The 24,760-nt window shown below is 33.8% G+C and overlaps 1 protein-coding gene and 1 non-coding gene across 2 annotated transcripts in view; both read right to left on the bottom strand.

Annotated features, from left to right (window-relative positions):
• Positions 1-24,760, bottom strand: part of LOC113519979 (tRNA dimethylallyltransferase) — a 323,711-nt gene that overhangs the window by 114,038 nt on the left and 184,913 nt on the right. The gene's annotated exons all lie outside the window — the stretch shown is intronic.
• Positions 11,300-11,373, bottom strand: Trnat-agu (transfer RNA threonine (anticodon AGU)). The gene has a single exon. It is a non-coding gene; the product is annotated as a tRNA-Thr (tRNA).

The following is a 24,760-nucleotide window of genomic DNA, read 5'->3' as shown; positions in this document are numbered from 1 at the left end:
AAAGCCCCTTAATGATGGAGGCCTATAGTATGTTCAGTAGTGGATAGTTAACGGTTGATATAATTCTTTTTCTTTTTTTTATACCACTGAGGTGGCAAACAAGCATACGGCCCACCTGATGGTAAGCGGTTACCGTAGCCTATGAACCCCTCTTCTGAAGAACCTCATGCTGTAATTTCTTGGGAAAACCTAATTTATCTAATCTTCTCTCCATAAATAAGTATAATATTGTCTGGTATACAAATTGGAAATCTATAATTGGCTAATGTATGGTGTAAATATAATATTTTTAATTATTCCAGATGTAAGCTGTTAATTCCAGATGTAATATACAAAATAAAAAATAATAATAATAACTAATAACCCTTTCCTTTGCATTTGAAATTATTCAATATCTTATTTTCTTGATATAATAAAATTGTAAACATGCAATATTAGTAGAAGATAATAAAAAAATATATATATATATATATATATGAATGAATGAATATTTCCATTAAGAGTATCATAAGTCAACACAATAATTGAAATGAAATGAAATGAAATGAGTTTATTTGCATTAAACAGTGTAAAATTTTTAGAAATGTTATCTGTCTATCAGTGTATTTTTTCCGTCATTACCCAAAAACTACTGCACGAAACTGGATGTAATTTTCATATATGTATTCCTGACTGTCTAACTTACAAATTGGTGTATATTTTATTTTAATAATAAGAAGTGATTACTTTCGTTGGATTTCCTATTTCTCAAAACCATATTTACCAGAGGGAGACTTTGTACAAAAGTCGTTTGTTTGGGCACCTCTGTCCCATTCGTGTTTCAATCGTAAAGCAGTTGTATTTTAATGGCTGTGTTTCGGTTTGAAGGGTGGAATATGGCGTGAATTTACAGGGTACAGAGGAATAACAGCTCAGGAATGGTAACGCATAGGGGGTATCATTGGCGAAACAGTATACTCTGTTATATCCAAGGTACTGCTCATGTCTATAGGCGACAGTTACCACTTCCCATCAGGTGGGCCGTCACCTTGTTTGCCATTCTAAGTTGTATAAAAAAAAACCACGGGTACGAAATAGCAGGCAAGAAGCTAATGATTAATAACAAGCATATTATAGAGCAGTGTTTTTCAAAGTGTGGGTCGCGACCCCTTAGGGGTTCCCCGAGCCTTAACAAAGTGGTCACAGAAGGTCTCGAAGCAGTGAAAAATCAACAGTTCCGTAAATACATCAATCAATCAATAATACATAATGAAGTATCTATAACAGACATCGATTACATGTCTGTTTTAAATACTTTGTTATGTATTATTTATTTTATTGTATCGATACCTAACTGTGAATATAAATACAACTGTACGGATTTCATAATTGTACTATAATAAAATTCATACACATTCGAAACCGTGGAGGGTAGGGGGTCGCAAGATATTCTTACATAATAAGGGGGTCGCGTCATGAAAATGATTAAAAAACACTTGTTATAGAGCATGTGTAAATTAATCTTTGACTATAAAATAATGTTAGAATAATTAATAAGTTATAACATAGTATGCAAGTAAGTGGTCTTAATTATTTATAAGCTGCACATACAATCAGGAAAATACAACATACAACATTGTTGTAAGATAATCATGATTAAGGTAATCTAATAATTAGTGTTTATACAGTCACTAAATAGTTTGCAACTATAAATATTAATCTATAATCATGGATAATCATGTTAGAATTACACAAGTAAACATAGTAGAAATGTATCGTGGTTATATTATATTATTAAATTTAAAATATTTCCAAAGAGGGTTGACGTCAGGCAAGCGGCCGGCCGTAAAACTATAGGCCAAGTCTTTTTGTGTCACCTATCATCGTTCACTGGTGCCCCGCCGGTGTATACCAATAGCGCGGGTGGGGTAACCATTACATTATCACCCATTAAAAAAAAAAGAAAATGGTCACGTACAGTGTGGATTCAAAGAAATTTTCTCCCGCAATCATTCAGGCTGTGGAATGAGCTCTCAGCCGAGGTTTCCCTTAGAGACTACAGTGTGAGGTTTTTCAAAAAAGGTATATTAAGTAAGAAAGGTTTCTTCAGCGTCAGCAACGCGCACGTGACACCCCTAGTATTGCAGGCGTTCATAGGTTACAGTAATCGTTTACCGTCAGGCGGGCTGTGTTTATTTGCCACCTTTGTGGTATAAAAAAAATCTCGTTAATTCTCTTATAAAAAATAGATATCAAAAAGTATTGACGATCGAAAGGTGGACAGGAACATTTACGAATTTACTATATGATAGTCATGTAATTACCTGCCCCCCCCCCCCGACGCTTATCGTCATCTCACCTCGGTTGAAACACTAATTGTGATGTCGGTGCACGATGAGTTTTAAGTGAATAACGTATACTGTGCTTTATGGACTAGCCAAAGTATAAGTGACAAGCGATCTGTCCATTTCGAGATTAGTTATTTTAAATTACCAAGTTTTTGTACCTGTTTTGGATATCGGGTTGATTTTATTGAAATATAACAAGCGTCTGCAGTTTTTAATAAAAATAGACGTTTTATTGCAACGCACGCACGCACGCACGCACGCACTTACGCACGCACGCAAGCACGCACGCACGCACGCACGCACGCACGCACGCACGCACTTACGCACGCACGCACGCACGCACGCACGCACGCACGCATGCACACACTTATTTTGGATGAAACTGTTATAATACGAAGTTTTTTTTATTTTACATTCTTTTTTTATATATAAATATTTTGTGTGTTGTTCCTTTATTATAATTCTTAATATTTTTTTAACCCCAGTGTGGGCGTAGTCGCATATTTCTGTAAAATAAAGTTTTTTTATTTCTTTCTTTTTTCTTTCAAATATACATATCTGGTTAAAAATTTTTATTTTTCAAGCAATTTTCATAAGCCGAATATTCTTAATTCGTTTAAATTTACGTGGTTTATTTTATGCGAATAATTTGCCAATCCTAATTCGAACACTTTTTCCAGTCGAAAGGATCAGTAATAGGTGAGCCTGTCATACTGCTAACTAATATATAAACTGGACGCTTCGTATTCATATGGGAGGCGACAATTTTTTTGTCATTTTTTGACTGATATTTTTTTGGAGAAAAATATTGAGTTTTATTGGAGAAACTTCCGCCTAAAAATATTACATTTTACTCTATATTGAATTTGTAAACATCACTACAATGATATATTGTACATATGAACAATATATGTATATGTATATATATGATGATGTATGTATGTACCTTGAACATGCATCGGATTAAAGCGAAGTAGTTATAAGAACGACCTATTAACGGAAGACTATAAACATTGCAACTGCATATACGTAACAGTAAATGTTTTCTTCGATTAATTTTATAAGATAGTCCCGTTAAGTTTATGACTTACGCCATACGTAAATCACATGTTATTATAAGCGTAAGCTTTCATATATATTAAAAGTGATTACATACTAATAGGGAAGTCCTTGCTTTGTTTAGACGGCGTCTCTTGACGAAAGTTTGAAAATTGTCGGTGTCTAATAATGTAAGAAATTATGATGTACTTTATAAGCATTTAACTTTGATTATGCTTAGTGTATGCAGATCCGAGAGAATATTATTTTTCTATTAGGGAAATTTGCGAATCCTTATCAATAAATGTGAAAATGAGTTTGTTTGTTTGTTACCTTATAGCGCTTTGACGGCTTAATCTATCATTACGAAATTTAGTATACACGTACTAGCGGTGCGCGAATTCGAATGATTTTGTTATTCAAATAATTAGTAATTAGTAACAACAAAATCAACTAATATTAAATCTGTTTCCTGTATCCATTACTACAACGATTATAATATACGTTGATAATGAGTGACCGAATTAGCAAAAGAAAAATAGTTAAAAAAAAACACAGTCTAATACACAATATCCCAATATACATACATATATAATTACTAATACAAAATTAATTGCTAAAAATTTACTTTTCTACTTACTTTAATAATAAGTATAAAAAAACTACAATTTTTACTAAATATAAATGATCAACTCTCTTGCCCATTGCCAAAGACATTCCAGCGATCGGGTCCACTCGGGGATGTTCATACCGACTTGTACATCAACAAATATTAATGAATGAAATTAGTAGTCGGTGCGGGGAAAGGGATTGTTAGTAATGGAGATTGAGAATTCCATTGCTAGCAATATACCCAACCAGGTCGACCTCCTCGCGGTCCTCCCTGGAAACTATCATGGTTAATTCCTGATGAATTCATCATGATGTGCTAACTGGCCAGTTTTCATTCTCATCTATCACCCTTCAGTGGTGCTCCGCCAGCGTATCCCGTTAACGCAGGCGGGGTTATCATACCATTTTCACCCATAAAACAAAATTAGTAGTCGGGTGACATTAGTAGCCGATTGATTTGAAAGTCATTCGAATAATCCTAAAGATTTACTCAGTCGAATAATTAGTAAAGTCGCGCATAACTAATATTCGTACTATTACTTTTTTTTTTATACAACTTAGAATGGCAAACAAGCTGACGGCCCACCTGATGGAAAGTGGCAACCGTCGCCTATAGACATGAGCAGTGCCATGGACATAACAGAGTGTACTGTTTCGCCCATGATACCCCCATGCGTTGCCATTCCTGAGGACTCAGGTGTTATTCCTCTGTACCCAGTAAATTCATGCCATATCCCACCCTTCAAACCGAAACAGCCATGCAAACACAACACGGTTGAAACACGAATGGGACAGAGGTATCCAAGCAATCGACTTTTGTACAAAGTCTCCCTTTGGTAAAATCTCTTTGGTTTTGGTCTCTATTGGTTTTTATCTCGGTCAATGAAGCTATCTCAGTCACACAGATGAATTTGCGGGTAAAAGCTAGTGTGTCTATATAACATTTCGTCTTTCAATGTGCGTTTGATTGTTGACGCAGTGTACAACTTGTTTCATACGAGTATATACTACAACTTAACTACTTGGGCCCAAAAGTACCCATTTTCTTATAATAATCATCATCATCATCATCATATCAGCCGTTTACTATCCACCGCTGAATATAGGCCTCGCCCAAAAGAGGGTTTGCCAGTAATGACCACGCTTGGCAGGCGTTTTAGTATTAGCAACTGCAGTTAGACTTTGGTGATTTTATAAGAGGGACGCTGTTACCCATCCATTAAACTCCCTTAGTCGCCTCTTACGACACCCACGGGAAAGGAAGAGGCTCTACACTATGCGGAGACTACACGACAATTTCCTCTTCATATTAGTCACTTATCAAGAGATTTGATCAATTCAATTTTTGTACCAAGTGTCATTATAACCTAACCTCTAACCCATTATACTGATATTATCTACAATTCACTGGTGTTGCCATAACGTCTTCATAAGTTAATCGTGGGCAATAAATCTATGTCGTTAGGCCGGTGCACACGGGTGATTGTTTCAGATTGGTGGGTGTTGCCCAATTATGGGGGTCCGGGCACGATTTGTATCGACTGTTTGGACTTAATTTTAAGGGCAAGTTGTCGAATTAGTTTCACGGTGAGTTCGGGATAAAAAATTGATTGAGATGTGTTATTTACTTTGGAATTTAATTACAATAATATGCAGAAGAATATTCTGGATCTACCTTTTAATAAGTTTAAAACTGTTATTAAAAACACTTATTGAACTAAGCTTATTATGCACTAAACGGTTATTTGATTAACACCTGGGTCCTTAGGTATGGCAACATATGGGGAGTATTATGGGTGAAACAGTATACTCTGTTGGGGGAAAGGGATTGTTAGTAATGGAGACTCAGAATCCCGTAGCGTCCCTAGCAATATGCCCTGTCAGATAGACTTCCACGTGGTTCCCTCTAGAAACCATCGTGCTTAATTCTAGGTGTATTCATTACGATGGGCTAACTGGCCTGTTTTCATTCTCATCTATCACCCTTCACTGGTGCTCCGCCAGAGTATCTCGTTAGCGCTGGCGGGGCTACCATACCATTTTCACTCATCAAAAAAAAAGTATACTCTTTTATGTCCATGGTGTACGTTTGATGATTACAACGACGACAGCGACGGTAACAAAAACCTTAAGCTTTAGTAGGGTTAACGGAATATATTGTATTATATAATAATAGTTATATTAAATATTTATTTATTTTACACTTTACTGCACCAAGTAAAAAATTATAAATATTAATAAGAAGTAACACAAAAGGCGGTCTTATTGCTTTATTGCTAAGCAATTTCTTCCAGACAAACTTTGGGTATGTGTTATGTGTTATATATATATATATATATATATATATATATATATATATAACACATACACATATTTAATAACACATACTCGTACAATAGGACAGAATGACGAAGGAATAGATAATATCGAAATGAATAACCTGATCGAAATTAATAGATATCCGATAGATTGCCATATCGTATCCTTCAAACCGAAACACAGCCATGCAAACAGAATTACTTCACGGCGGAAACTTTAACTTCGCCTTAAGACAACAACCGCCAATTAGACAAAACTTACCTTCGTGTTTATTAATTAAAAATAACTATGTAAATTGTACAATTTTATAACAGACTTGCAACAAACTTTTCTTGATTAATGAGAGTTAAGGACGAATTTACTTCGATAGCGATCTTCGCTTTGGTTACAGTTTGATATGGTAATTAATATGCCTTGCGAGCGCATAATTGTATATACCAACATGTGTGGTACAGTGGTAGGCATGTTAGTTTGCGCAGACAAAACCCTAACTTCGATTCTCGGTCGGACCAATTTAGAAAACGAATTTTTTCAACCTCAGATTTTCTTCTTCCTCAGAAGTTCTTCGTAATATTAGGTATCCTAACTTGACGACCAGCTGATTGGCGTAACTGTGCCGATTTTATTTTATTTTATTTTTATTTATTAATTCACGCGACAGATGTAAAATTAAGATAATTAGAGACTACTATACAATAATTGTCGTGGCGGTCCTGCCATAGAATGGGCCATTCCTTCCTTTCCCGTGGGTGTCGTAAGAGGCGACTAAGTGAGGGCAAGGGATGGGCAGCAGCGTCCCTCTTAAAACATCTGTAAAATCCTAACTGCGGTTGGCAACTCGTCTGGCAAGCTTTAGAACTATTGGTAAAACTCCCCTTATGGGGAAGGCTTATGTTCAGCAACGGACAGTAAAGTGGCTGAAATAATAATAATAAAGAAAAATACAATAATGGGTTTCCAAAAAAGTGTGTAAATTTTTATTTTTGCTAGTTTTAAATCTAATAATCATCATTATTAATACTCACTACTCAGTCACGTTTTACGTTTGAACGGATTTGAAAAAAAAATTAAAGTACACAGTGAGACACTGTTTTTTTTTTCTAATATTAAGAAATATTTGCTAAATAAAGTACATTACTGACTAAACATGAGATTAACAATTTATTATCTAGATTTATCTCATCGATTTTGTTTGAAATACAAATTAATATATTAATAATATACATATAAGATGACTAATTAATTTACTCGACCTATTCGATAATTCAAAATTAGATAGGTCAAGTCCATTAATATTAAATTTTATTCATTAATCAGTATAGTAAATGAAAACAAAAAAAAAATGATGTCTTTGAAATATATTTTTAAATGTTAACCCTGCTTTTCAAGATATACTAAAATAAACCAAACTAGTTATTTCAACATATTTTCAAAATGATTTTAAGAAAATTTTTGCATGAAAATGAAATAATCTTGAACTGCAAGTTTACAAGTGTTTTTTTTTTGTAGGATGATAATGGAATGGTAACCTCGCCTGCGCTATCGGTATACGCTGGCGAGGCACCAGTGAGGGGTGATAGGTGAGTGTGAAAGCAGGTCAGTTAACCCATCGTGATGAATACACCTGGAATTAAGCACGATGGTTTCTAGAGGGAACAACGTGGAAGTCTATCTGACAGGGCATAATATTACACACAGCAACGGAGCTGGTAGTCCGTATTACTAGCAATTCCTTTCCTTTCCAGTTTACAAGTGTTAGAATATAAAGAGAAGAATGTACCAGAGGAAGACTTTGTACAAAAGTCGATTGCTTGGCTACCTCTGTCCCATTCGTGTTTCAACCGTAAAGCAGCTGTGTTTGCATGGCTGTGTTTCGGTTTGAAGGGTGGAATATGGCGTGAATTTACTGGGTACAGAGGAATAACATCTAAGTCCTCAGGAATGGCAACGCATGGGGGGTATTGTGGGCGAAATAGTATATGTCTCTCTGTTATGTCCATGGTACTGCTCATGTCTATAGGCGACGGTTGCCACTTTCCATCTGGTGGGCTGTCAGCTTGTTTGCCATTCCAAGTTGTCAAAAAAAATATTTATTTAATCGCGTAGTGTGATGCATTGGAAGATCCAGCAGTTGTTTGACAATGATGACATATGTATATCTGGATCACAAGAATCCAGGTATACTAAGTGTCCCGGATCTCAGAGCTGTCCCATACAGGAACTGGCTCAGCTCTGGATCGGCTAACTGATGTTTATAGCTCCTAAACAGTGGTTCCACGGCATCGGGCCTCGTGGGCACGATTTCGATATTTATTGAATATTTACCATCCGCCCACTGCGTTTGCGCACCTCATAGTTAGATGTAGGGTTGTCTATTAGTTCAATTAAGAAGTTATTCTTTTGAAATAATAAAAGTTGAGTTTAAAATTAGATATAATGATAACATTAGTCAATGAATAGGGATAATTTAAACATAAATAAAATATTTGTAAATACATATAAGTGATTAATGCCGTTCAGACCTGGCATAGAATGCCACCCCTTCCTTTCCTGTGGGTGTCGTAAGAGGACTTAATGGTCGAAGGATGAACAGCAGCGTCTCTCTTAAAACATCACCAAAAGCTTAACTGTGGTTGCCAATCTGCCTGCTAAGCGTGGCAAATACTCGCAAACTCCCCTCCAACCTCCTAGTTATTCTTCGGTCTTCCCCTTCTTCTTTTGCCCTCTATTTTACCTTCTAGTATGCTCTTTAAAAAACTGTCATGTCATGTAAGGTGGCCCAGCATTTTGCTTTTATCTTTTGCATTTATAAATGTAGACAGTTGAAATGATAGTAATGCTGTACAAATTAATAATATGACAATTTAAAAATTGTTGAAGTGTTAACCCTAATAATAAGATGGTACAAGAAATAGAGGACTGAGAACAGGAGACCGCTGGCTTGTTTCTAAATTGCAAGCTCTATGCACAGCTGACGTTGAAATATTGCAGTTCTGACATCTGCGCCCGTAGAGTTAGACCAGTGGTCAACGTTTCTACTTCAGTAAATCCCCAAATATTAGTTTTTAACCTGTTTAAATAGTAAGTTCTATCTAAATTCGCTTGTATTTTTTGTCACCAGTCGTGCTAACTGCTGTGCTCTGTGGTGTACGGCAAGGTGATACATAGCTATGCAAGTATAGCTGCTTGACTGCACCAACACGAGTGGGACATGTGTACCCAGCCGACTTTTGCACAAAATACTTCCTCTATAGTAATATAATAATTTTCTCATTGTGATTATTCCTTGTAATTGTTTATATTGATAATAAGTTTACTATTGTAATCTTTTGGAGGACACAAAAAAGAGTATCTATCTATATGACGAAACAATGTTTTGTGCCCATTTGCATTATTATTTTTTTAAGTGAGAAGGTCTGCATTCAGAATAGTTTCGAGCTTTTTTTAATTAATTTAAAAACATGACAGTTAATGCAAACATTAAAACATTTAAGGTGGTTGGCCATTAAACAAATTGGACACGGAATACTAGATGGCACTGCGATCGAGACTTGTGGTTTCTGTTGATTATTTTATAATGAAAGATAATTTGAAGTAAAATTTCCAAAATTGACAAATGGTTTTTATTATTATGTATGATTGTGAAGTAACAGATAATACACGATCTTTTTCTGAATTAATTATAATGCACAATATCGTAATGTTTTTAGTTAGTACGCGTTTTTTACAAAGATTTTTTTTTACAAGAGAATAAAGACAAAAGTTATGATAAATTATTACTATAATTGTAAAAAAATAAATAAAACCAGTCGCCAATATTCTCTTAAAAAAAAAAAGAACAACTCTTAAAAGAAAGAGACTACAGCATGGGGTTCTTTAAAAGGCGGGTAAAGAGGTTTCTTCAGGGTCGGCAACGCGCGCGAGGTATTACCCTCTGGTATTGCAGGTGTTCATAGGCTACGGTGACCACTTACCATCAGGTGGGCTGTATACTTGTTTGCCACCTCAGTGGTATAAAAAAAAAGAACAAGTCTCGTTACCAGCGCCATCTAGTATTTCTTGTTTAATTTTGTTTAACCAAGCAACCACCTTAATAGAGTCTGTACGGCTGTTCCTAGGTCTACACCTAGCGATTAAAGTCAGATAGATGCATTCAAACTGTGATTATTGTATACACTTTCTACCCTGCAGCGATAGGCCATTGTTTTTAATAAACAATTGTTCGCCCCTGACATTATGGCAGTTGAGATTATCTTAACAATATAACTCAATATTGTTAGATTCGAACAATAATAATCTTGAGCTATTTTATTTATTTATTTATTAAATCTTTATAGCTCGACTTAAAGAATATTAAATTAATTTAAGAACCTTTGGGTAGAGGAGAAAAGCCTAAGGTTCTGTCGCTGAATTTTGTAGGTAGAAGTTTTCAATTAAACACACACACACACATATACAAAACGAAACAGTGTATGTGCTGTTATGCCTACGGTACTGCTTATGTCTATAGGCGACGGTTACCACTTTCCATCAGGTGGACCGTCAGCTTGTTTGCCATTCTAAGTTGTATAAAAAAATCCTAACTTAGTATATAAGATACTTTATATTCACGCTGGTAAAGTCGCTGAATACAGCTAGTAATATATTTTGACCCAAAATCTTACAAATAAATATTGTTACAACGACTAAACAATGTTTAATTACTTGAATAAAGTTTTAAATTATTGTTGTAGTAATATTGTAAAGGTCTTTGACTAAATATATAGTATCGGGTCTATACGCTCAATAATATAGTACAAAAACAATTTATTTTTGTTTTATAAAATAAATTATAATAATTTAATATTCGAGTATGAAAAAAATTATATTATAAATAAATTCATATTACTCAGAAAACAAAAAAAAAATTGTTTCCTTTATAATAAATTCTTTGTGGTAATACTAATATATTTTTTATTGATTATACTTGTATAAAAATAAAAGCAAAAAGTAAATTCCACTATAGGCCCCGGCGAGATTCGAACTCGCGATCTCCTGTTTACTAGACAGGCGCTTTAACCAACTAAGCCACGGCGCCGATGACATGGGAAGCGAAATTTAATACTCCTATCAACACAAACGTAAGTTAGTAATGACATGATAAGTAGTTCAAAATTATCATTTTATACAATTTTGTTATCACTGGTTGAAAAAAAAAAGAATAAAAATAGAGTGTAAAATATTAGTATCGATATTGTTTATTTTTAGTACCTACTTACATTGGTATGACATTTAAAGGCTATTTGTTAATAACAATCTTTTCCCGCCAACATTATTCCAAGATTCAACTATCAATTATATGTGTGTGTGTGTGTGTGTAACGTCAATTCGAAAATCGAATATTTTCTTAATTTCCTCCATTTATTTATGATTTTTACAATCGATTGATATTAATTTTGTGACGATAGAACCTGCCATTTTTTTACAAAGCAAAATTTACACACAGACACTCTATTCTCTAATCCTCTTATTCATAAAAACGCTAAACCTCTCTTAACTATTCTAGCTACTGAACTATTTTGTCTAGTTCTTTTGTGCTAAATTCGTAGTTTGAATGAAAGTGACAAAATAGTGTAATAGTTAAAATAGATTTTAGATGGTTATAGTTATATATACTTTTTATTAATAATAACAAAAACGCACATAGATAGAGCATCAATATATGTCATAACTAGTCAGCTAACTTGACGTTTTGCTGACTTTTTTTTTAATTTTTTTTTAAATCGAAACAAAACGCTTTGTCAATTAGATTAAAGATTTCTCAGATCAGATCTACTTTTTTATTTTGAATTGGGACGTATGTACCTACACGTTGTTTAAAAATAATATAAAAAAAATGACCGCCATTTTCAACAACAATTTACCTAAAAGCATCATTACGAATTATTATGCATTAATAATTTTGTTCTTTCAAATATATTCGTTAGAATTTTATAACATTTTTATTTTTCAGTTTAACCATACAATTTCTCCCATATACTGAGTAGTAAATGTACATTTACGGTAACCCTATTCACACACACATGGATATTAAACATTTGTATGGTGACATTCTATCAATATAATAAAGGTTATTTTAATTTCAACCATTTTCAGTGTAATGTACCTAAACTTATGGGGAAAGCGACTGTTAGAAATAGGGTTTAACACCTTCATAGTAAAATAACCGATAGAGATAGAGAGAGATAGATGTCGACCTGACAGGGTATATTGCTCGCAATAAGACTGTCCGTTATACTAACAATCCCCCCCCCCCCCCCCCACTGTTTATGTTGTTACATGTTATGCAGGTAACGTCAGCAGCCACGTCAGACAACATAAAGATATTAAAGTCGTAAAATCTATTTAAAACACCGCGTTTTTACGAAACAAACATAATTTATTACAGAACGTTTACACTTCAGACTATTCACGTTTTGTTTTTTTTTTTCGAACATTTTTATTGCCAAAATAGTTGTCTCGACACCAGTTTGCGTGCTCCAGAATAATTAATTAGGTATTACATAAAAATAAAATAGTACAAGTATTATTTTTTTTTATAATGTTTCCAGTAAATTCCATGAATAATGTATTTATTTAAAATAAAATCAATTACATCGCTGACGGTACAGTGTCGGTGCATGGTAGGAATACAGAGGTGTGTGGGAACGCTGCGCGTGCGCCTAATCGTTTTTGTGTATCAAAAAAAATATATACAAAGACAATAAAATTAATGTCGCACGTGTATTATTTAAGTTTGAATGGACTCAAAATTGTAGGCTTTGCAATCTAATGTATAAGGTTCAAAATAGATCGTGAGTTTTTTTTTGTTAATGAAATAAATAAATTTAAATTAATAAATATAAAGTCGAAAATTGAGAGTAGGTTTGTGTGTCCATTTGTTTGTTATCTAAACAGCTCAACAAATCGCTATGAAATTTACTATCGACATAGGATTTTGGTTAAAGGAGGAAATAGGTTATATTTTAATTTGGTCATATAAACGGAATTAAGGACACAATCTCGATACGTGTGTTTAACACGTGATCTCTCGGCAAAAATTAAAGCAAGACTGAATGACAGCCAGTCTATTCGTTACTGCCCTCACAAAAAAATATAATAACAAAAATAATGAAACCGGTACATGATCGAATCAATTGCAATAATCAAATTCATAATTAAAACAAGTGACATTCCAATAATGTAATAAGCATTTACGTGACAATATATTATTTAATATTGTACTATAAAATGTTGCATTTATTAAAATAAAATACTAACATTTATTAATTGAATTATAACTACATCAACAATAATCCATTGACTCTTTATTTTTTTTTTTTTGATGCATGATAATGGAATGGTAACCCCGCCTGCGCTATCGGCATACACTGGCGGGGCACCAGTGACGGATGATTAGTGAGGATGAAAAAGCAGGTCAGTTAGCCCATCGTGACGAATTCGACGATAAATTAGTCACGATAGTTTCCAGGGGGAACCGCGTGGAGGTCGACCTGATAAGGTATATTTTTAGCGATGGGGACTAACCTCCCCATTACAAAAAATTCCTTCCCCCCCATTGACTCTTCATTAATAGCCCATTAGTAAATAATAATATGTATGTCTAACATACTTTCTACTAATTTAGCATTGGACCAATGATAGGAGAAGGTTCCTTCGATAAAAATAGAATAATTAAAGTCGGTTGCAATTTGACGAAGTAACTATTACTTCGTCAACATCATCATCATTATCGCTGTTACAACTTATCTATTGCCCACTGCCAAACATAGGTTTCCTCCATATTGTTCTTACGCCGTTTGTGTCCAGCGACGCCCTGCAGCACTCTTGAGATCATCACTCCATCTCACGACGAGTTGACCCACAATACGCTTGCCTGTACGAGGTCACCAATCGCATAACATTACAGAAAAAAGTAAATCAATTGAAAAAAAAAAAGGTATGCAAATCGAAATATGATACATAAATCTGATTTTATGATTTTTTGATGTTTTTTTTTTTAATGGGTGAAAATGGAATGTTAACACCGCTCATGCCATAACGACTGCACCAAATGGGATACAATTTTCATAATTTTTTTTTCTTGTAGGTCGAACTTCAAATCTAGTATACATTTTTTTTAAAACGCCATTTAGAAATGGACTATTTTATTGGTATACCATCTCACGCGACTTATTACGGAATTCCATGCGTACGAAGCCGTGAGCAAAAGCTAAACAATTTTAAATTTTAATATTACCTAAATTATTTCTGTGAGTATTGTTTACACGTAAATAATTGACTACCGTACACAAAGTTTAAATTACTGCATTCCATACATAAATATTGGGATTGTATGGGACATGTGTCCACGTTAATGAATGACCAGGGTCATCAATTACATCATTAAAGTATAGATAAAGTATGGTTACGGTACATTTTTATTGGGATATGGTTTAATAAATTTTATAATAAAATGAGTATAACCATTGATCGGTAACTGGCAGTGAAGAAATTTGTATAGTATTACGTTTATGTTACATTTGAGACAAAGATACCATCTGTCTCCCGCGGCTTTGCCGGTGTAAATGTAACTACAGAGTGCCTTTATGTAATCTATGATATAAGTAATCTATTTGTGTATTAAATTTCAATCAAATTCGTTAATTTCTTTAAGTTTTTTTTTTATACAACTTAGGCGACGGTTACCACTTTCCATCAGATGGGCCGTCAGCTTGTTTGCCATTCTAAGTTGTATAAAAAAACCCCCCATTACTGACTATTCCTTTCCCCCCTACGGTATACACGTACTATATGCAAGGGAGAAGGACATAGGCTACTTTTCATCCCTGTCAATGAACTTATCTCGGTCACGTGGACGAAGTCGCGGGTAAAATCTAGAAAAAAAATATTAACAACGGAACTCGTAACATTGTCGTTTCACGCGTTCCAACGACCGGATATACTATTATGGTGATTACGATTAATCGAATTAAATCGAATAGAAATCGATACAAACACTAGGTACGTTCGTAAACATATTCGATTAGAGATGGGTATTATCATATAAACTTAATAGATATGGTCGATCGATTTTTTGATCGTTAGTCGAGTTTAAACGAGTCAATTGGTTCCCGATTGGTCCATTGAAAATTTAATTATACGATGCTTTATAGTGTTTTTACGGTATCCTATCTTTACTTTTTTTTTTCTAGTGCACCATCTACTATTTATTACATAATAGTACCCTTAATATGATTGCATGAATAAATTATTTTGTAAAGAGTTATTTAGACTGTGGTATTTTATCAAAATAAAACTATCTCTTATTTTATAAACTGGTACACCAGACCCTATAGGTAAGGATAGAGAACTGAAAGAAATACTTTTTTTTTAAACTAAACTTAATTTGAGTTTTTTAACATGTCAATCTCATAACTAAAACAAATCCACTTACTAATTCACTTAAAAAATTAAGTAAAATAAACAATTTTATTTATAAATAAGGTTTTTTAATCATACTGAGTAGAAATCGCGATATTTTATATCTATTGACATATATAATGGGAAAATAATGAACATAAATTTTAACGCAGTATTTAATTTTGGCAATATTTTTTCTTTATTTATATTTACATAATATTTTGATAGTGACGTAGATGTTTTATTACATTTATATCAAATGCTTCCAAATTCTCATAGAAACGATTATAGAATGAACAAAAAATTGCACAAAATTCAAAAGCCAATGATTAACATAGTGGAAATTAAATAATAATTAATCAGATAATACGAATGCACGACTCATTCATAATTATATTACATACATGTGTTAGTTAAATAGCCTGGCAACAATATAACATAGCAGATGTATTAATTGCTCACAAAGTGGTCTCTTCCAAGGGCGTTCAATTGGTTAATAGTTTATAGCAAAAGCGCTTATTTCGATTCTTTATTCATTTTCATACGACTTCAAAAATATGGAGATTCTCTCGACTCGATTGTATTTTTTTTATGTTTGTTGCCTCTATACTCCTCGTCAGGTCTCAACCGAATTCTTTTTCATATAAAAGTATATACTTGCAGATTTAGATTACTATAAAAATTTTATCAAAATCGGTTTAGTAGCTTAGTTTTTAAATCAAAATAGTTTTGTTACAATTGAAGTTGTTTTTTTTTTGTGAAACAAACTTTTCAAGTTTAAATAGCTGGATTAGCTGGAGCGAGCGGATTTTGCTGTTTGTATAAAACTTTGATATCAAGTCGCTTGATATGTAAACTTTCTTTTAAATTTTTCTTTTTTTTTTTCAAGTTTATTAATTATACAACAAAATTATTTTTGACTTATCATTGAAAATTTGAATTTTAATGGCAAAATGGCAAATGATTTTTTTTATGCAACTTAGAATGGCAAACAAGCTAACGGCACACCTGATGGAAAGTGGTAACTGTCGCCTATAGACATGAGCAGTACCATGGAAATAACAGAGTATACTGTTTCGCCTATAATATCCCCCATGCGTTGCCATTCCTGAGGACTCAGGCATTATTCCTCCGTACCCAGTAAATTCACGCCATATCCCACCCTTCAAACCGAAACACAGCCATGCAAACACAACTACTTTACGGTTGAAACACGAATGGGACAGAGGTACCCAAGCAATCGACTTTTGTACAAAGTCTTCCTCTGGTACATTCTTCTCTTTATATTCTAACACTTGTATACTGGAAGGGAAAGGAATTGTTAGTAATACGGACTATCAGCTCCGTTGCTAGCAATATGCCCTGTCAGATAGACTTCTATGGTTCCCTCCAGAAATTTAGTCTGTGACCAACATTTAGTTTACAATCAGAAGAGTCATAACCAAAAAGAAATATTGAAAAATGTTCAATTGTTTTTAAAATTTGACATTGCGATATTTTAGTAAATTTTACTTAAAAGTTCCAGAAACTTTTTATTATTAGTTATTGAGATAATTTTGTCGTTATCAAAATTGTGTCGAGCGCTAGTCAAGCATATGCTAGCAGTTTGATTTAAGCATCAATTGAATATGGTCGTATGGTCCCGGCGTAAAATGGGTCACCCTTTCCTTTCCGCTGGGTGTTGTAAGAGGCGATTAAAGGAGCTTATTAGTCGTGGGATGGGCTGTAGTGTCCCTTTTAAAACATCACCAAAGCTTAGCGGTTGTCAACCCGCCTGCAAATCATGTAACCACTGACAAAATTCTCCAAAGCGAAAGGCCTATGTTCAGCAATGGATTATGTTATATTGTATACGATCAGCATGCTCGTTCCAAGACAAAATTTAAGCGCTTGTATCAAGCCGCTGTATTTCACCAATAAAAGTTCTGAATTGTATCAAATCCTAATTAAATATTCTTTATGAAGTACTTAGATACTCCTGACTGGCAATCAAACAGCTCAAGGACAAGAAAAAAAAGGGTCGTAGTAAATAATGTTGCTGAAACCACTGACAAAGGGCCATAAAACTAACGACGCTCCTTGACAACAATAATAATAAAAATGCTCACGAACTCCGGCGGAAACATAAAAAAATTACGCGGCCGATTTCTCGTCGTCAGACACTGAAGCCAAGGGCACGATAACCAGTAGAAAAAATATTGGTAACGCACATGTACGCACACACGTTCGAAGGTTAAGTATATGCGATTTAGTCGGTTTATAATTATGGCGCGAAATATGCGAATATGGCGCCAATGTATATTTCCCGTTGACAACTCGGCGTGATGTAATAAATTGGGTTTTATTGCGTTTGATAGACTAGGTACACAATTTGTGACTTTATTATGTGAGATTTATAGACGGCTATCGTCCATTAATCTATTTGTAATAAGGTTGTATTGTTGTAACTACCACTTTTATTACCAGCTGTCCCTTATTATGCAGTCCTTTATATTATATTCACCTTAGTCACTTAAAAAATATAACAAATATGTGAAATTACTTACAGGAAAGTTTTTATTTTAGCTATTTATTTTTAACACTGTTATTTTGTTAAATGTGTTAATATTATTTACTAATTATAGTGAATAAATTTATATGCTTGTTGCATTTAGAAAATAAAGACAACTTAATCTTCACACGCTCAATTATTACACGTAAAATTAATTTCGTGATACTAATTTCATTTAATTTACATTAATATCCTATTTTTAATTTGGACATCGGTGAAACAAACTGCTTAATAGCTTTCTCTAACAACAGTTACAACTGTTATTTATTTTTTACAATGTAAACGTGTACAGAAAATTATTAATTTGAGCAGAACACTTGAAATGAGAATATTTTGAATTTTTTTTACGTTCTTAATGATCCTGGGACGACCATTAGAGTTTTTAATGTCCCATTAAGATAACATTAATGTAATTATTCAATACTACGGAATTTTTATTTAATGTTGGTTACATAGACTTAACCTTGTTAGTTTTTTGTGTTATACAAAAGTCGTTCGTACGGGTATATTTGTCCCATTGTTGTTTCTGCCGCCAAAGAGTTATGCTTACTTGACTATATTTAGGAGGATTATATAGTATATGGAAAAAAATATGGGGTACGGATTTATTTTATCACTCCTTCTATGTAATTCCTTGTTCTTAGGCTCAAGATAATACGGTTATATGTTGTGGTAAATTAAAAAATAAATCTTATATCTCTGGATGGCATTAATTACAGTGTACTTTAAGACGTTTATGGTACTGTACGTGTCTATGGACGGTTATCCAACTTGACCCGTCATCTAGTTTACTATTCCAAGTTAAATAAAAAAAAAATATTTTGGAATACTAGGAAATAATGTTGCAAATTTTAAATAATATGCCGTACAAAAAAAAAAACCCAAGATTATTATGAAAACTGCAAACAAACGTTATTTTTTGTTTAATTAGTATCGATTAACTCATGTCAAATAAAAATTTTGTATTTAACAGGAAATAATAAGGAAAAATCGCGCTGTGTGGCACTAGGCATAGTATGTATGTAATGTTTGCGATCATTCGTAAATCAACCTTTAAAAAATTAAAAAACGAAATATTCTATAATAATTTTACCAAGTCCTTCTTTTATTATAATTGCTAATAGTTTTTCTGTTCTTTTCTAGAATAAACGCCGTTTTTTTTTCCTTCTCTTTTATGCTTTTTATTAGAATATTTCTCCAAGAAATTTGTAGGTACAGGTAGGTATTGTAGTGCTGTCGAAGATATGGTGTTGCGAAAGCCAACCCATGTCTCTTACATATGGCACCTCGAGGGTACATTGTCTGGTTTTTGGTGGGTACACCCTTGCCTAACAGGGGGATTCCCACAGTACACATTCACCTCCTACAAGGTGGAATCACTAATTAATTAATTACCTGCATAAACCATTTTACAGATGTTAAAAAAAAGGTAGGTGTTTTTATTAACATCTGTAAAATGTTTTTTTATAAGTGAAAATAGATTAGTTACCCTGCCTACTCTATCGGTATACGCTGGCGAGGCATCAGTGAGGGATGATAGGTGACGATGAAGCAGGTCAATTGACACATCGTGACGAATTCAATAATAATTAACTATGATGGTTGCTAGAGGGAACCGCGTGGAGGTCGACTTGACACGGTATATTACTAGCAATAATGGCTAATTTCCCCATGGCTAACAATCCCCTTCTCACTGTATAGTATATACAGGGTAAAATGGAAACCGTTAATTGTACATAAAACTAAAAATTCTTCCATGCTATAGAAAACTGCCATGTAGTCCTAGCATAAAACGGGCCTCCATTCCTTTCACGTGGGTGTCGTAAGAGGTGACTAAGGGATAAGACTTAATGGTCGAGGAATAGACAGGAGCATCCCTCTTAAGACATCACCAAAGTTGAACTGCGGTTGTCAATCCGCCTGTCAAGTAGTGGGCAGTTACCTGATGATGATGATGAAGGTGATCAAGTGAATATTGTATACGACTAGCACGCTCGTCTCAAGGTAATTGTTTTGACCGTTGTATTTGTAGGAAACTTTCACTAATAAAAGCCAAGTATAAAGTGAACTTAAATTATTCCAACCCCTATTTTTTTTTTTAGTGGAAATATTCATTTTCTGTTAGAAAATTTCATCAAAATGAGACTAACAATTTCGATTTCACTTGTATATTATATATACTGCGGTCGTGTCGCCCACAAGTGCCATTAACTACCAATATAAAGAGGTTAATAGACTCGGCATTATATGGGGAATAAAGTACCCGGACCTTTAAACTTAACACATTGAAGACATCTATTTAGATTGATTTATTTAGGTAATTTCATCAATATTGTTAAAGCATTTTACTTTAATGTTTGTATAAGGGTAATTAGTTCAGGTTATAACAATTTTAATTAGTGGTAATTAAAAAAAAAAATTATACATACAAATATACTTTATAAGAAGGTTTACTCAATAGTTATGTTAAATACGAGTATACATATTTTAATTAAAATGTGATACCTACAAACATTTTAATGATGTAAAAATATAAAAAAAAAAGCATTACAATATGCTATCAGACATTAATTATCTTAAGTACAATATGGCAAAATGATCACTGTGATTTCTGTAAATTGAACTCTATTCAGGCGACATAGATCTCCAATTCGCTTAATCCGTGCGGCGCTGGATTTCATGAATGGAGGTCGCATGAATGGAGGATGTGACGTCACTGCAATGGCGGCGCTCGCGTACCTTACCCTTGCGTATCGAGTATTCAGTATACATCGAGGCGGAACGGTCACACACATAAAATGGACGCTCGTTTCACATCGGTTCATTTTTTTATTTTTTATTTTTATTAATTAGATTCATGTGCTTTTTCGGTTATAGTGATAATATTAGTAAACATAGTAAATATGTTTTAAATTTATTTTATTTATTTATTTTCATGCAATATAGAATGGCAAATAAGCTGACAGTACAATTGACGGAAAGTGGTAACCGTACCCTATAGACATGAACAGTACCATGTATATTACACAATACCATTGCCATTTCCGAGGATAAAGATGTCATGCTTTCATGCTGTGAATTGTATTTTTTCTGTATAGGTTTTTTTTATAAAACTTCTCTATACAAGCTAAAATCAAAGAGTGAAACTGAATATTAAAAAAAAAATTTATGAAAACATTACAAAAAATTTTGTCTCTCATATTTATAATTTAACAGCAGAATGCAATGTATATTAATTACTCATAGTCATCGTCATCATCAGATCAGCCGTTAACTGTCCATTGTTGACTATTGAGTACCAGTATTGAGGGGTTTTGCCAGTGGTTGCCACGCTTGACAGACGGGTTGATAACGACTGTTAACTTTTTGGGGATATTTTAAAAGGGACGCTACTGCTTATCCCTCGATCATATGCCCCTATAGTTGTCTTCTACTACACCCACTGGAAAGGAAGGAGTGAATTAAACATAGTAAGAGGCTTAACATTTTGGTCGATCATGGTTAAATGTTCCTTTGAAATAATGTTCGGTTTAAATATATAGTTAAACATTCTCAAAAGGGTCATAAAATTATGGCTTTTATCCAGTAGAGTACATTCCGTAGTACAGTAGCATTTAAAGAATGACTTGTTTGTTAAGGATTTCGCATGAAATTAGTTTCACGACATTAATATCAGAACGCGTACAATACATTCGTAAAATGTGCGTTTCATACATTCGATATTAAAATAAAATTATTTTCATGCAACTATTTTATTAAATAAACTATTTTTAATTTAATTATGATAGTTTCATGTACAAACATTTATTGGTAAATAAATTTGACAATGCAGTCAGTAAAGTCAAATTTGTTTTGTGAAACGAGTTTATGAGTTTTTTTTTTATATATACAACTTAGAATGGTAAACAAGCTGACGGTCCACTTGATGGAAAGTGGTAACCGTCGCCTATAGACATGAGCAGTACCATGGACATAACAAAGTATACTGTTTCGCCCCCCTATGATGATGATACCCCCTATGCGTTGCCATTCCTGAGGACTCAGATGTTATTCCTCTGTACCTAGTAAATTCACGCCATATCCCACCCTTCAAACCGAAACACAGCCATGCAAACACAGTTGCTTCACGGTTGAAACACGAATGGGACAGAGGTACACAAGCAATCGACTTTTGTACAAAGTCTCCCTCTGGAGTTATTAATATTAGAAAGCTGCAGTACTATATATTAGGGAACTTATATTTAATACCAATACATACATTGTATTGTATTGTAAGATCTTTATTGTACATACTTTACATTGAAAACATTAAGAAGGTTTACAGTATCAGACTTACCTCATACAGTGATCTCTTACAGTAAACATTTGATAAGCTTAAAGAAATTTATAGCATATTTGTTTAGATTTCATAAAACGAATCACACTTTCAGCTTTCTGATACGAATCACGTAAAGTAGCCATTTTATACCGGCAATCAGGTCGTTCTCCCCTAACGCACAACACATTCAGTCGGCACATATTTACCTATTCGCATCACGTGTATTGTTGCAATTTTATTTACTGCAACTGTCACCTGTGAGTCAGGTTTCGTGTATTTTTATTAGGTAATTGTATGTGTTTCATTAAAGAATTGTAAGTAGGCGTACATTTTCATTAAATAACAAATAATAATAATAAAATAGATTTATTTTTCTTTTCACAATTCATCACAGTGAAATACAATGAGACATGCTTATATTAAGGTAATCAAATTATAAATATAATTATATTTTATAAAATATGTAATTCGTGTTGAAGTTACTGATTTTCACGAAAATTGAAAATAAAAAATTTATGCCAAATGTGACTAGCATGGTAAAAAAATCATAATAAAACTTTCATATTCCGTGAGTAAAATGTGCAAACAGTTGTGGAGAGTCAAATTGTTAGGTTTTTCAAAATATGATTAAGCGCAATGACGACTAACTGACCCGTCATACTCCTGAATGGGTGTCACGTGATGGTAAGCGGTTACTGTAGTCTATGAACGTCTGTAATATCAGGAGTATTACGCGCGCGTTGCCGATCCCAAAGAAATCTCCTAACCTCTCTTTTATGGAACCCTATGCTGGCTGCTTCTTGGAAAAATCTCGCCAAGGAGCTAATTCCACAACCTGAGCGTTAGTGGGAGAAAACATCTCTGAAACCGCTTTATACGCTACCATCAAGCCTTTAGGGTATGTGGGTGAACTCCTCGTTGATGGCGAGCCGTACGATGGTAGAAAATGGTACAATACAATCTATTGTACAACGCTCTAGTTATTAATTTTCATTTAAGAGTTTCCTCTTGTCGGCGCAACTAATTCATGCATCTTCCTCCAGCCAGCTCTATCCCAGGCCATATCCTTTATCTCCCTATACGACTAACTAGCTCTAGTTATTATGACTGTTATATTGTTAACTATATGTTTATTACTTATTCGGTAAAACTGGAATCAAGTAAAGTGAAAAACAATATATACTACATATAATAGTAAACAACATTTTCAATAAGAAAAAAAACATAGATATATCATATAGGAAAAATATTCTTTATTACCCATTGAAAAAAATCGGTCATTGTATTTTTATAACTGATGATGTAGAAATACAACATGTCATACCTGTATCTCATACATACGACGTTGTATGAGGCGAATACGAAACAGCACAATACATCAATGCAGAAGAATAGAAACTCAAAAGAGAACTCTATACTATGCCGCCTGGCTAACTAAGTAATAATAAAGTCCTCCTTTTATGGTTTGTGTCTAACATACATTGGTCGTGCGGTCCCGGCATAGAAATGGGCCACCACTTCCTTTTCTGTGGGTGACATAAGAGGCGACTAAGGGAACTTAATGATTGAAGGTAAGTCAGCTGTGTTCCTCCTAAAAGACCATCAAAGCCAAACAGTGGTTACCAACTCCCCGAAAACGGGCGTTCAGCGAAGATAGTTAACGGCTGATATCATACATATATACATACATATCTGTCACGCCTCTCTCCCATGTCTAGCAGTGGAGCAATAAAGGTCGTCACAGTATAGATACAATGTATGTGCAATCCATACAGTGTCTCGAGTACGTACCGCAATGTCCTTATGATCTTACATTACAATAAATAAGTCAATGCGCTCCACATACCACGTAGCGGTTTATTCTGTTACACACGTTACGAGTACGTTCTAGAAAAACTACTATTAAATTGAGATTTGCTGGTAAAAAAATAACTGAATTCTATACCTAGCCGTTTACGTGGAGTAGTGAGTACTGTTCGGATACTTATATCGAAATACCACTATAATAACACGTGCGAAAGTGTCGCCCTCCAGTATCAAGGATTGACAGGTTACCTTCGTGGTATTATTTTAACATTTAAAAAAAAATACTCATCGACTAAGGAAGAAAGAAGATCTATCTCCTCATGTCTACAACTTTTTTATAATACCAGC

The sequence above is a fragment of the Galleria mellonella genome, unplaced genomic scaffold (genome assembly GCF_026898425.1).
Source record: "Galleria mellonella isolate WM207_F2 unplaced genomic scaffold, CSIRO_AGI_GalMel_v1 utg19, whole genome shotgun sequence".
NCBI classification, from domain to species: Eukaryota; Metazoa; Arthropoda; class Insecta; order Lepidoptera; family Pyralidae; genus Galleria; species Galleria mellonella.
This window is presented reverse-complemented; position numbering and strand designations above follow the sequence as displayed.